This window comes from Mizuhopecten yessoensis, unplaced genomic scaffold (assembly GCF_002113885.1).
Source record: "Mizuhopecten yessoensis strain PY_sf001 unplaced genomic scaffold, ASM211388v2 scaffold10879, whole genome shotgun sequence".
NCBI lineage: Eukaryota > Metazoa > Mollusca > Bivalvia > Pectinida > Pectinidae > Mizuhopecten > Mizuhopecten yessoensis.
In genome coordinates this window covers 230,916-246,511 of record NW_018408767.1, presented here as the reverse complement: position 1 = coordinate 246,511, position 15,596 = coordinate 230,916, and the positions used below count along the sequence as shown (strand labels likewise).

Genomic DNA, 15,596 nt, shown 5'->3' with positions numbered 1-15,596 from the left:
ATTCACAGGTAAAGCAATGATAGAAAAGATAATAAAATTGTTGATGCTATAGCACGGAATTATCTAAGTCTGTGATGCTAGATTGAAGTAGTGTAATAATCTAAGTTCTTGTGGGATAATAAAATGTTAAACCAATTGTGTACTTCCACCAGGATTTGAACCTGAATCTTCTACCCCTAAGGGTAGACGTGTTTACCAGTTACACCACAGAAGAGTTTGAAATTGGTCTGAAAACATCAGCAATACAAATGTTTTAGAAGAAATCATGGGATCCTTTTCAAAATATCATAGTTTATTTATATAAATACCCTAGTTTTTTGCTGTCGAGGGCTGTAAATGGTTTAAAAATATTGCATAAATATTGCTATCCCTGAATCATACTCAAGTTTTGATTGTGTCGCGTACTAAACATGTAACACCCGATGCTGTGAGGAAGGCAAACTAGAATTTTTGTACATTTTTTATAAATTATGTAAAATGAAATTTGTATTACTGATAATGTTAACACGGGCTGAGAAAGCCAGGGTATTATTGCTTTCTCACAGTGTTGTTTTCCTGCTACTGTAGTACTGTACTGAACCTTATGTTAATAATTACTTCGACAAGGATGGAAGAAGAATCAGCACTTGCTCCAACCAATATTTATTGAATAAGTGTATGACATTTGTAAATACATTTCCATTCTAAATACTTTGATTTATATAGGGTAGTTTCTTCTCGGAATGCACTTGAATGATTCTGAATGAGTGCATTGTAGTAAATGGATTTAGTTAAATCACATTGTTGGATTTTGGCTATAAAATATTTCAGGTAGGGAGGACTTTTTCCAGATAGGTAGGGGAATAGGAATTTTGTTTTGGACTTAATGATTATTTAAAAGGGATATATATACAACAGTCTGTCTTATTAATATGACGTCCTCCCTACTTTGTTGACAATAAAGCAGGATATGAATCTTTCACTATTTAAAACCCAGGCATATGATCAAACGTCTTTAATTAACCAATACTGCCTATATAATGTAGCGGAACTGGACTGGGTTAATTGTCAGTGATCAGGTAGCTCAATTGGCCTTTACCTGTACAGGGGTTCCTTACAAATGTCTGAAATACACATATAAATACTATACTGATATGTGTCACAACACACATAAACATGTATTTTACATATGAGTTACTGGACAATCTTTTAGGACAATTGCATAATTATAATCTAGGTTTGTTTATGTGTGTTGTGACCAATATCAGTAAAGTATGTGTATTTCAGACATTGGTAACAAACCCCTGTGCTTTGGGCCCAGGGATGGGTCTGGCCACTCTGGGACTTAATTTTCACACTATGCATGATTATACTCCTGTTACATTCATTGATCAGAGCATCAACTGTCAACAGATCAATGTGGATTACTTCTGATGCACATGTGTATTAAAATGTTTAAAAAAAAATAGAACTCTATGCTGATAGCGTGAACAGTTCACTTCAAAGCAACATTTTTTTCAATGGAAATTCATTACTTCCATTTTTGAACCGAAACGAAATATCTGCAGCTGTCACAGACCTACTAAAATGGCAGCGTACACTTGTTATAAGATACACTGAGTTTGTCGATACATGTAAAAGATGCATCGGTTACTTGACCGTTAGAGTGTACTGTATACATATCTGTACCATATGGTACTATCTAGTACTAATTTTAATACCAGACATCCTTTGCCACGGCAGACTTGTATATAGGCTATGATAATAAATCGTGTCGTCGGCAGAAGCTACGTTTGGCAGCTACGCTTTTATCCAGCATGGCGTCAGGATCGTTGTCAAGATGCAACCTGCGTTCTGATTGGTCAATACTTGGTTATATCGTGACCATCGATTGGCTGGAGCAACCAAAAATGATGTAGGCAGTTGCGACATGACTTTTGGTTAGAGCCTATTCAAAATAAGACATGTTCCTTTTTAACATAACAGTTCAAGATTCAGATGGATGTCAATTAAAATATCAAGAAAAAAAAGAAAAAAGAAAAAAAGAATTGTGGAGATGCGGGGGATCGAACCCCGGGCCTTTCACATGCAAAGCGAACGCTCTACCACTGAGCTACATCCCCATCGATACAATTGAAGCGTTTGAAAAATGACTGAAGGATTCAAAACTTATGCTGCATACACTACTTTCTTAAATATGTTGAAGTAGGTCAATTATTCGATAGCAAGCCGTTTTAACATTTAATACTTTTTCAACTTAATTAGGTAAATATTTTTTTAAGTAAGATGCTTTAAAAAAACACCCAAAAAACACATAATGCAAAAAAATATTTTTCACAAAGATGTCGAGGAATATATAGACCACGTCGATCATTATAACCATCCTAATCTTGAATTTAAGGACAGCACTCTTCTTCATCATTTGCTTTCCATGATTCCTACTGAAAATAGGACCAGCAGGGACTGTGTTTCCAGACTCATGGTACGATAAGCGTGGCAACTGAAAGCTTACAAACCGTGAGCTTCCCCCTTCTTTAAAGTAACATCCTTTATCCCCAACCGATAGTGTTTACATGTTGAAGGGCAAACTTACAACGGAGAATTGCGAGTGATGCAGATTGAAGACTACGAGAACGTTTTATGGTTGCTATCATTATCTCATTGGGAAACATCTCTTTGTGTGATATTGAGGTCGATGTTTTAGATTATGCTGACAAGTTGCTGCTCCGGTTCTCGTTCTGAGGACATGACAATACTAAGGTTTAATCTAGATATACGTTAGTTTAAACTTTCTTTTATTCAAGTATTTCAATTATTTACATATAAATGCTATATATGGGACAAAGAAGTAATTCCAACAGTGTGGACAAGTTTAGGTTGTCAAATTTTCGGAGCGATCCGCTCCTTTATCATATATATATATATATATATATATATAACATTTTGTAACAAAACACAAAATAGGTAATAGAAACAAGTGTCTTAGACACTTATGTAAATCTATCACCGTATACGGTGCCGGGCGGTGTCGTCGATATGCCGAAGATGTTTACCCTTCCGGAACTCCTTGTTTTGTTTTGTTGTTCCGTTTTGAAGGGTCTAACATAAATATTGTTTTTATCCCTTTCCTATGGTTTTATCAGTTCTGAGTTCAATTTACGGTTTTGTTTGCACCAAAGCATTCTCTTATTTTTATTGGTTTTCAGCAGAGCATACTAACCAGGAGAAGCACACGTCAATCATTTAGAACACATCCAACATGGTGTCCTGATCGTTGTTAAGATGACATTTAGCGCATGCGTTCTGATCGGTCAATTGTTGGTTATATTATATCTAGTTCTAGTTTAAATCGACCATGATTGCTGATTACTAGGGACAATTATAAAAAGTGTACGCATTGACAGTTGCGCTAGTTTGTTAGATAACTATTACATACACAAGTGAAAATCTGATGTGAATATTTCTTCTTAAATTAAATAAATATATTATATATGCATTATAAATCAAACTAGAACACACAAATGATAAGATTAATTGAATATTCCAAAATAAATAAAACAACTATGGAGATGCGGGGGATCGAACCCCGGGCCTTTCACATGCAAAGCGAACGCTCTACCGCTGAGCTACATCCCCATCTGTTACGTATTCATACTTATTGGAAAGTAAATTTCATTAAACACATTTTACAATTTTGTGTTGAAAGGGAATTTGAGTAAAATATTATATTTTTCAGGAATCGATACCAGTAACATTATATACATGACGTGATGTGTACGCTACGGTAACTTTGTAAGATCAGGGTAATGTGTCCCTGTATCATGTTGTGTATCAATTAAATTCTCGCTTGTGTACAATAATGTTGGGAATAACGTCAAAAGGTTTTCGTTTAAAAACCTTACATGTCTTGTTCATTTAGACTTTGATAGTCTTTTTGTCTTCCGTCATGGAAAGAGACATCGGGATATATTATTTCGCTGTTGATTTTGATATGATTATCAGGACTGGTAACAAGAGTAGTTCCAAGTCCTTTAATTTAATATTCAGATATATTGACGATGTGTTGTCTTAAAACTGCTAAGCAATTTATGGACCACATCAATCGTATATACCTTCCATGACTTAAATTCAAGGACATTACAGACTTTCCAATATCAGATGCTTTCCTGGACCTTTACTAACAACGTGACCAACAGTGATGGCTTTCTTCTAGGCCGTACAATATGCCAAACAAGTTTGTTTTTTTACGATTGCGAGCTTTTCCTTTCTGGATAGTTACTTTTTTGCTTCTCAACCAACATTGTTTACATGCTGCAGTTGGTTAGGTTTTCAAGAGTTAGCTTCAAATATCATGATGTTTGTGATAGTTATCAGCTGTCGAAAGACAATATGACAACAAAAGTTTTCGGGAAGAACAAACTGAAGAAGACTTGAGACAAGTTTTCTGGCTGCCATCATGGTCTCATTCAAAACTATACACTATGTCCCTGTGTTAATTAAAAGGTCAATGCTTTTTATTATGCTCACACAAGTGTGTCGGCGTGACTTCCCCGGTTCTAGTTTTGAAAACGTAACAATATGTTGTACTTTGACTTGAACTAGATTTACATTGACGGTGTTGTCGTTGAAATAGAATAAAGATGCTTGCCCTTCTGGAACACCTGGTCTCAGTCTTCTTTATCAAGGGTCTCCTAGAACATGTTTGTGTTGGTCATATTTTGTTACTAATTTTATAGATTAAGAGTTTAAATTACGGTTTTGTTAACACTGAGGATTTTTCGGCACACCAAGAGGAGTGCACATCAATCACGCAGAACAAGGAGTGCTCTCTTTAAAAAAAGAAAAACAATTCCTCCGCTTCAATTCAAAATGGCGTAGAGATCGTTGCAGAGATGAAATGGAGCTCCTGCGTTCTGATGGGTCAACTCTTGGTTATAATAAAACTATGTCTATCACTGGTAACAGACATGACAGATGATCAGATGGAGCAACCACAAATCACGTTGGCGATGTCTGGAAGTTTGTGATAACATGAGATTGTTCTCTGCAGAAATGAAACTGTAACACACTTATATTTGAAAGCTAAACAATTACATAGTCTATAAGAAATAAAAAGAAGATTGGAGATGCGGGGGATCGAACCCCGGGCNCTCGTCTGTCAATACACCCATAACACAGGTACTAGCCTCGTCTGTCAATACACCCATAACACAGGTACTAGCCTCATCTGTCAATACACCCATAACAGGTTTTAGCCTCGTCTGTCAATACACCTATAACACAGGTTTTAGCCTCGTCTGTCAATACACCCATAACACAGGTTTTAGCCTCGTCTGTCAATACACACATAACACAGGTACTAGCCTCGTCTGTCAATACACTCATAACGTAGGTATTAGCCTCGTCTACCAATACACCTATAGCACAGGTTTAAGCCTCGTCTGTCAATACACCTATTATACAGGTACTAGCCGCGTCTGTCAATACACCCATAACACAGGTACTAGTCTTGTCTGTCAATACACCCATAACACAGGTATTTGCCTCGTCTGTCAATACACCCATAACGCAGGTACTAGCCTCGTCTGTCAATACACCCGTAACACAGGTTCTAGCCTCGTCAGTCAATAAACCCAAAACACAGGTATTAGCCTCGTCTGTCAAAACACCCATAACACAGGTTCTAGCCTCGTCTGTCAATATGCCCACAATACACCCAAAACACAGGTACAAGCCTCGTATGTCAATACGACCAAAACATAGGTACAAGCCTCGTATGTCAATACACCCAAAACACAGGTACTATCCTCGTCTGTCAATACACCCAAAACACAGGTACTAGTCTCGTATGTCAATATACCCAAAACACAGGTAAAAGCCTCGTATGTCTTCGGAGCGATCCGCTCCTTTATCATATATATAGTCAATACACCCAAAACACAGGTACAAGCCTCGTATGTCAATACACCCAAAACCCAGGTACAAGCCTCGTATGTCAATACGACCAAAACATAGGTACATGCCTCGTATGTCAATACACCCAAAACACAGGTTCCATCCCCGTCTGTCAATACACTCATAACACAGGCACTAGCCTCGTCTGTCAATACACCCATTNTTTCACATGCAAAGCGAACGCTCTACCACTGAGCTACATCCCCATCTGTAATTAATATTTATTCAGTGGAAAGTAAATTTCATTAGACACATTTACAATGTCTTCCTGAAATGGAATCTGAGTAAAACATCATATTTTACAGGAATCGATACCAGTGACATTTAAACATAACACGATGTAAACGCTACAGTAACGTTATAACTTCAGGGTAACGTGTTATCTATATCACGTTGTGTAGCAATTAAAATCTCGCTTGTGTACAATAATGTGTGGACTTACTTAAACAGGTTTTCATTTTAAAACCCTACTTGTCTTTGTCCATTTAGACTTTGATAGTCTTTTGGTCGTGAAAAGAGACATCGAGTTAAATGATTTCGTTGTTGATTTTGATTGTAATTCAAAATTACATTAGGGTCGATTTTGGCTTATTCGTCAATATTCTAGCTAGTTTTGTAGTTGTGTCACCGGATAATGTATGTAATTACTTAATCTTTGTCGGCAAACGCCTTTACATTGTCTGCTTACTGAAAGAACTAGTGTTGTTTGATAACCAAACAAAAGCATGCCTATGCATATTCATTTTTTCTAAAAGCGACATTGTTTATGTTGGATTCCGACATTTCACAAGAACTCTCATACATAACGTTTTATCACTGGTCCTGATAGCCCTATTGTAAAACTATATACTGCAGCAATGGACTCAGTAGACTGCTGAAAGTGTTCCATATATCAAGGTCTTTCGATTTGACTTTCAGATATATCGACGGCGAATAATCTGAAAACTGTCGAGAAATTTATGGACCATATCAACCTTTTATACCCTCCTTGACTTCAATTCAAGAACACTACAGACTCTCTTTCACCAGTTGCTTTCCTCGATCTTAACTGACGGCATGACCTACAGGGATGGTTTTCTTCTAGGCTGTACAATATGCCAGACAAGTTTGTTTTTCCGATTGCGAGCTTTTCCTTTCTTGATAGTTACTTTTGTTGCTTCTCAACCAACAGTGTTTACATGCTGCAGTTGATTAGGTTTTCAAGAGTCATGATGTTTGTGATAGTAATCAGTTGTCGAAAGACAATATGACAACAAAAGTTTTCGGGAAAAACAGACTAAAGAAGACTCGAATCAAGTTTTATGGCTAATATTATGGTCTCATTCAAAAATATACACTATGTTCCTGTATGAATTGAAAGATCAATTATTTTGATAATGCTCACAGGTGTGTCTTATTGCTTCGGCGTGACTATCCCGACTCTAGTTTTGAGGACGTTACGATACATTGTACTTAGATTTGAACTAGATTTACATTGACGGTATTGTCGATGAAGTATAATTAAGATGGCTGCCCTTCCGGAACACCTGGCTTCGGTCTCATCCTTCTTTTTCAAGGGTCTCCTAGAAAATGTTTGTGTTGGTCATATTTTTTACTAATTTTATAGAGTTCAAATTACCGTTATGCTTATTTTAATACTTGGGTATTATATTGATTTTTTTTTAATTATTTTTCAGCGGAGTCAGCACACCACGTCAATCACGTAGAAGAAAATAGCGCTCTCTTCTAAAAAAAAACGAAAAAGATTTCCTCCGCTTTAATACTAACTGGCGTAGTAGTTGTAGAGATGAAATTGAAATCATGTATTCTGATGGTGAGGTCAACTCATGGCTATAATATGTCTGGTTCTGGTAACAAACCAACAATCATATTTGCGGTGGTTTGCAGTTTGTGATAACATAACACGGATTTTGCCTGCACAAATGAGAATACAACATGAATATTGAAAGTTAAAAAGATATATTTTATGTAACTTAAAACACGACACAAACAACTATTAGAGGGTAATCAATTGAATATTCCAAAATAAATAAAAACAATTTTGGAGATGCGGGGGATCGAACCCCGGGCCTTTCACATGCAAAGCGAACGCTCTACCACTGAGCTACATCCCCATATATATTACCTAGTGAGAAGTAAATTGCACTTGACTCATTTTAAACATTTTAAGCAATCCCCCCCTCAACATAATCTGAGCTCAAAATCGATAAAACTTCAGCAAAATATGAACAAAGGAATGCTTTTCATGCAATCCCTTACAGAACAAGACCAGGTGTTCCGGAAAGTTAAGCATCTTCTTCTTCATCAACGACACATTCTATGTAAATTTAAGTAAAATCAAAGTAATGTCATGTCCTCACATCGAGAACTGGGGTTGTGACGTCATGTCCTCACATCGAGAACTGGGGTTGTGACAACAAAACCACCAGGTACTTCCACGAGCTTATCTGATTATCAACTGAGCACAATAAAAAAACATCGACATAACACCGAAGCATAGCGTATCTCCCTGCGAGATTTNAGGTACAAGCCTCGTCTGTCAATACACCCAAAACACAGATTCTAGTCTCGTCTGTCAATACACCCTTAACACAGGTACTAGTCTCGTCTGTCAATACACCCAAAACACAGGTACAAGCCTCGTCTGTCAATACACCCAAAACACAAGNCTTTCACATGCAAAGCGAACGCTCTACCACTGAGCTACATCCCCATATATATTACCTAGTGAGAAGTAAATTGCACTTGACTCATTTTAAACATTTTAAGCAATCCCCCCCTCAACATAATCTGAGCTCAAAATCGATAAAACTTCAGCAAAATATGAACAAAGGAATGCTTTTCATGCAATCCCTTACAGAACAAGACCAGGTGTTCCGGAAAGTTAAGCATCTTCTTCTTCATCAACGACACATTCTATGTAAATTTAAGTAAAATCAAAGTAATGTCATGTCCTCACATCGAGAACTGGGGTTGTGACGTCATGTCCTCACATCGAGAACTGGGGTTGTGACAACAAAACCACCAGGTACTTCCACGAGCTTATCTGATTATCAACTGAGCACAATAAAAAAACATCGACATAACACCGAAGCATAGCGTATCTCCCTGCGAGATTTTATTACAAGGCATGTTATCCGTACTACGGTCAGAAGGTTGTGTAACAATTAATATCACGCTTGTTCACATTACCTTTGGGACTTGCGTTAGTCGGCATTTTGAACTTCTATTATCTTTGTTTAAAGACTGCAAAGTGGTTGTTGAACTTTATTACTTATATACAATCTCCTCAAGAAAAGTGCCCTGATGAACTGCAACAATTGGCAAAGTATCACTNTGTCAATACACCCATAACAGGTTTTAGCCTCGTCTGTCAATACACCGTTAACACGGGTACTAGTCTCGTCTGTCAATACACCCAAAACACAGGTTCTAGCCTCGTCTGTCAATACACACATAACACAGGTACTTGTCTCGTCTGTCAATACACCCTGAACACAGGTACTAGTCTCGTTTGTCAATACACCCATAACAGGTTTTAGCCTCGTCTGTTAATACACCCTTAACACAGGTACTAGTCTCGTCTGTCAATACACCCATAACAGGTTTTAGCCTCGTCTGTTAATACACCCTCAACACAGGTACTAGTCTCGTCTCTCTCGTCTGTCAATACACACATAACACAGGTACTAGTCTCGTCTGTCAATAAACACAACACAGGTACTAGCCTCGTCTGTCAATACACACATAACACATGTACTAGTCTCGTCTGTCAATACACACATAACACAGGCACTAGCCTCGTCTGTCAATACACACATAACACATGTATTAGTCTCGTCTGTCAATACACACATAACACAGGTTCTAGCCTCGTCTGGCAATACACCCTTAACACAGGTACTAGTCTCGTCTGGCAATACACCCATAACACAGGTAGTAGTCTCGTCTGTCAATACACACATAACAGGTATNCACAAATTACTATCCGTGGTTATAGGGCCTTTGCAACCAGCCAACAGTGAACTTCATAGACTTCTCTCAGGTCTTTGAAAATGTTACTTTTGGTGAACGTTAGAAAAATGTTTCTTTCCTGTAGAATACCAAAAAAGCTTCGAAAGTTTATCGGCAATTTGTAAAAACTACAAGGCATCCTCAATGTTCAAACCACATTGTTATTGCGTCCTCTCTCCTTACTATAGATATTGCACGAGGGATTCTACTAAAACTGTTCCTGGTGACATTTGGAAACTAGCTTGGAGACATTGTTAATGGTGTGACACAAGTTCTACTCTCTAAGCTTATTAGTACAGATAGTCACGACTCTCCGATAACTTGGTATTTCATGAAAGGTGAATAGTCCGTCAGAACACGCCATCGTACTTCAGACTCAAAAGTTACAAAGTAAAATTCTAAACCCGTTGCTCAATCTTTTCAACAACAAGCAAACACGAAAAACAACTTAATGTAAATTACATTGAAATAACTCGTCTTTCTGTATGTTCTTGTTTCTACACCCCCATACAAATATTTTCCAGATAGACACGTCGTATATGGTTATCTACGTGTTATCCATAACGCAAAACTACGAGAGCTTGGCGGGTAGTAACGTTTTATTCGCATTAACCTCCGAAGGACTAGCACTGGTAATTGTGGATTTGAGTGTAGAAACATGCCATATACCTTTAAAATATAAATATTAAATGGCAACAAAGTTATTTATTTTTTTAGAAATAAACGTGTTGACTTTCTAGATGGCAAATTCAAATTAATGCAATGTGTTCAACGTTTAAATGTGCGAGCAGTTTGACCCCCTCACTCAATCAGTGACAAGAGGAAAGAGGAGCCATCTTTATAACTGACTTATTTCATCTTGGAATATGTATGTCAATTGATTTTAATTTTAATCATTACAAAGATAATTTTATACAAATCATGCTTTTGGTTTTCGTTTACTTAACAGATGCCACTCCTGAAATTTGATACTTCGTAATTCTCTCACGTATCTTGATCTTTAACGAAAGGTTTCTGGTGGGGTTGACAAACATGTCACACAAACGCGTTCCAGAGGGGCACTGCCATATTGGTCTGCCGGTATAGGTATCAGAAGTGATTGATTTTAAATTCCATGTGTCGATATCAATGCTTACTGCTAATTTTGAAAAGTGGATTATCGCTAACAAACATGGGGTCTTGACTAAACACACAAAGGACTCGTTACTAATGGGAGCGTGCATTATGTTTCTTGATAATTTGATGCGCTGATTTACAACGCTTGAAACTCAAAGGTCGGACAAAATGTTACATTATTATACATGTTTAACCCAACGAAGACAACATAAACTTAAATATGTAATTAGTCGAAATTCCTATATACACACTTGTTTTAGTAGTATTGGTGGGTATGTGAACAGTATCTGATAACTTTATGATTAGCCTAGATATGCATTTCTATGTAGTCCCTGGCGACTCAAACAGACCCACGTATCTACTAAACAGTTTACGAATATGGATATTGAAATTATGTCGTAGGATTCATGGCAGTTTGATTTCTGAAAATGACAGCCAGATATACATTTTGAATACGTGATTATTCGTGATTGGCTTCGACAGCACAGATTGAGTGATGTATTAAACACGTGGACAAGACACCGATACTCCGTGATTGAAGAGTATTATGGCGATTGTCAATACTAGTTGTAATGACTATGTACGGATATTTGTAATTGAAGGTAACATTTTCAGTAATCAAATTTGTGTCTGAACAACGAAAAGAAAGAGAAATGATATCGGTGTAAAAGGTGTATCTGGTGAACAAAGTATAGCATTTCCAGTATAACCATAACCGCGTGTAACTGTTGGAGTGTACTTGGTGAACCACTTCCGGTGTATGCAGTGTACCATATCTTCTATACCATAACCGCGTGTAACTGTTGGAGTGTACTCTATGAACCACTTCCGGTGTATACAGTGTAACATATCTTCTATACCATAACCGCGTGTAACTGTTGGAGTGTACTCTGTGAACCACTACCGGTGTATACAGTGTAACATATCTTCTATACCATAACCGTGTGGAACTGTTCAAGTGTATATTTGGTGAACCACTTCCGGTGCCTGCAAATTATCATTTCTAGTAAGCCAAAACAGTGTAAAACTGTTCCAGTGTACTTGGTGAACTACTTCCGGTGTATATAGTATAACATTTCTTGTATACCATAACCGTGTAGAACTGTTATAGTGTACTTTGTGAAACCCTTCCGGTGTATACAGTATAACAGTTCGTGTATACTATAACCGTGTTGAACTGTTCCAGTGTACTAGGTGAATCACTTCCGGTGTCGATTATCGCTGATGATCGCTGACCAGTGATGGGCAGCACCTGTACCAGCGAGAGGCGGGAGCCAAATACGGACTCATACGGAGACAAACTGTTGAAATACGTCACCATTCCCGCCATAACTATGCTTGGGGTCGTATCGCTTATAGTGCTATACCTAGGTAAGACATGCGCATAAGAATGAAAGAGTGGGTTGTGTCCAAAAAGGTTAAGGGATGTGCAAAAATCATGCTTTAAAAAGGAATTTAGTTAACAGGCTTGTTTGTTTTCCTGGAGCATCGAAAACCATCTAGGTATGCCTCCCTCTTGTAACAAATTGATATGGATGTGAAGTATGAGTCAGCTGTATATTTTCCTCTTCGTGTCAACCATAATAAATCTCGCTTGTGATAGAAAAATAATTTTTTTTTTTTCCATCATGTATTTCAACCAAAATATCTTAGTATTTGATTTGGAAGTGATTGCTTCTTTTCTAGGTGATACATTTTAGCCATTTAGAGAAAGTGTTAGTTGTTTGAAAATGTTGACATTTTATTCACTAATAGTATTTTTGATCTACTGTATATATTTTGCCCAACATTCATAAAATAAATAAATACAACGAGAAAGAACCCTTATAAATCGACATCATACTTAAGATAATGAATGCATTAACCATAATTAAATCTCTTGTTTTCCAGTTGACAAAATATCATGTTACGGAATACCCGGAAACAACAACGTCGGATCAAAAGCGGAAGTACATTGTTTCAACAGCTTCCGGTTAGCGATAAAACATGGCTTAAAATGGAGTGAAGAACGACAGCTGATGCACAAGCTCTTTCCTATTTTATTGTTGTGCCAGGTTTTATCGTTTTTAATTCTCCTCATTCTCTGGTTCCGGTGTTTGTCCAGGGACCTGACCAATCACATCAGTTCTGCGATCGATTACTGTGACAATCTCACAGACTATTACCGGAAGTACGATAAAGGGATGCGGAAAAATGTTACGGAGGCAACGCTACATAGAGAAATTGATAACTGTTTAGAATTTCTCATTTATCTTCTGACGAAAAAGGCCAAGAAAATTTATATATATAATATTATAAAGTGGGCAAGTTTAATTCTCCTATGCTATGCTTGGTTTGTGGGGTATTTCGTCATTATCCTTCCCGATCTTGTCATTTTTGAGGACAACTTTACATGTTTGTTTGACGATGTACCCGTTCAAAAGGTCGCCGATTGCACCGTTCCGACTTCGACCTTCCTCCGCTCTGTATGGTACATCAACCAGGTTCTCTTAGGGCTTCTCTCTTTGGTCGCTTGGTTCCATGTAATTGAGTTATGTCAACGGAAAAAATTCTCATCTTCGTTTTTCTACAGGACCGTTCCAGGACTTCAAGATGGCCGACTTGCTGAGTGTGTTGATCTTAACTATAACTCTCGATACATCTGCCTCCTCTCACACTTTTGTGACTCCAATATCCATCTCTGTGCTGATTCCGGGCTGTCCAAGTCCCTAGCCCGGAAGTATGGAGCCCCAGACGGTTTGACGCCAGGAAAAGCAACAATTGTAGATAAACATTATCCGGTGATTCAACCGGAACAACTTAAGAAATTCAGGCATTCATCTGAAGAATACTTCCGGAAGAAGAAACTTCGGAAAACGAAAACAGTCAAAACTGTTCAGGTACATCCAGTTACAGAACCAAACCTAATTATTTCTGGAAGGAAAAGCTCAAATTCAAAACAATCAGACGGCGTTTCCGGTAAAAGAAGTGGAACATCCGGTTTGGCGTCCGATCGGTCAGTATATATGACGTCACATCTTCTTGGCAGAAAGTTGGAGAAGGATCTAAAATCACTTCGCTCATCTAGGGGTCAGGGGTCTATAAACTCCACTCCCCGGACTCCTCGCAGTAATGTTAGACTGGATGACTTAGCTATAAACATGGCTACCCCAAAGCCGCATATGGACTACAGACCACGTGATACGGGTCAGTTCCCGGCATTCACCACGAGGAACAGGGAATTCAACCCCGACGCCTACAACCTTGATTTAACTATTCGGAGAAACTACGCTGCAAACATGAACACTTGGAAATGATGAACATAGGTTGAGGGTAGAGTGATTCAAATGCCACTACCTTTCCTTATAGATTTTGATATTCTTTACAAGTAGCTCCTCTGTCGAAAGAGAAACTTGTGTTACTTTCCTCTGGTCAGGACGGCGGGTGTTCATATAGCTAAATCATATAGTGGAATACATGTAAAGTCAACTTCCACCCGACCATCAAAACTTTGTTCACTTGTTTTATTTACATCTAGTTCAAATCTTACTATTCCTGAGCAGAGTAGGAAACTGAATTATACTGCATACCCAAGCTTTAAACTTAGCGTGTGTGAGTTCACATAATTTTCGAGGCAATAATTCAACACCAAACAAAAGTATCTGGCGAACTTAATCGGATATAAACTCGCATTATGACCGTGAAAAATGTTTACTGTTGTTTCATTACTTTCGTGAATAAATTGACTGACATTGTCTTGATATTGCAGTGATGAATATTCTTTCATTTTAATGTGAGTTGGACTGACATGGTAATAACTTGGGAGAGGTGTATGTCTGATTCCTGGTTACATTGGTACTGTGTAAGAAGTGGGCGCTGTACATACAACTGATTGTCGCAGTTTGTTGAGGCCATTGTTTAGATAGATTTGGTAATTCTTCTGTGTGGAACATTGTTGTGCTTTACATGCGTGTACAATACACAGGTTTTAGCCTCGTCTGTAAATACACCTATAACACAGGTTTTAGCCTCGTCTGGCAATACACCCATAACACAGGTACTAGCCTCGTATGTCAATACACACATAACACAGGTAGTAGTCTCGTCTGTCAATACACCCAAAACACAGGTACTAGTCTCGTCTGTCATTACACCCAAAACACAGGTTCTAGTCTCGTCTGTCAATACACCCATAACACAGGTACTAGCCTCGTCTGTCAATACACCCATAACACAGGTACTAGTCTCGTCTGTCAATACACCCAAAACACAGGTTCTATCCTCGTCTGTCAATACACCCATAACACAGGTTTTAGCCTCGTCTGGCAATACACCCATAACACAGGTACTAGCCTCGTCTGTTAATACACCCATAACACAGGTACTAGCCTCGTCTGTCAATACACCCATAACACAGGTACTAGTCTCGTCTGTCAATACACCCAAAACACAGGTTCTATCCTCGTCTGTCAATACACCCATAACACAGGTTTTAGCCTCGTCTGGCAATACACCCATAACACAGGTACTAGCCTCGTCTGTTAATACACCCA

The 15,596-nt window shown here is 38.0% G+C and overlaps 3 non-coding genes across 3 annotated transcripts; all 3 read right to left on the bottom strand.

Annotated features, from left to right (window-relative positions):
• Nucleotides 1–2,030: 2,030 nt before the first annotated feature.
• On the bottom strand, nucleotides 2,031–2,102 carry Trnaa-ugc. Its single transcript has one exon. It is a non-coding gene; the product is annotated as a tRNA-Ala (tRNA).
• A 1,441-nt stretch (nucleotides 2,103–3,543) lies between these two features.
• On the bottom strand, nucleotides 3,544–3,615 carry Trnaa-ugc. Its single transcript has one exon. It is a non-coding gene; the product is annotated as a tRNA-Ala (tRNA).
• Nucleotides 3,616–7,976: 4,361 nt separating this feature from the next.
• On the bottom strand, nucleotides 7,977–8,048 carry Trnaa-ugc. The gene has a single exon. It is a non-coding gene; the product is annotated as a tRNA-Ala (tRNA).
• Nucleotides 8,049–15,596: the final 7,548 nt, after the last annotated feature.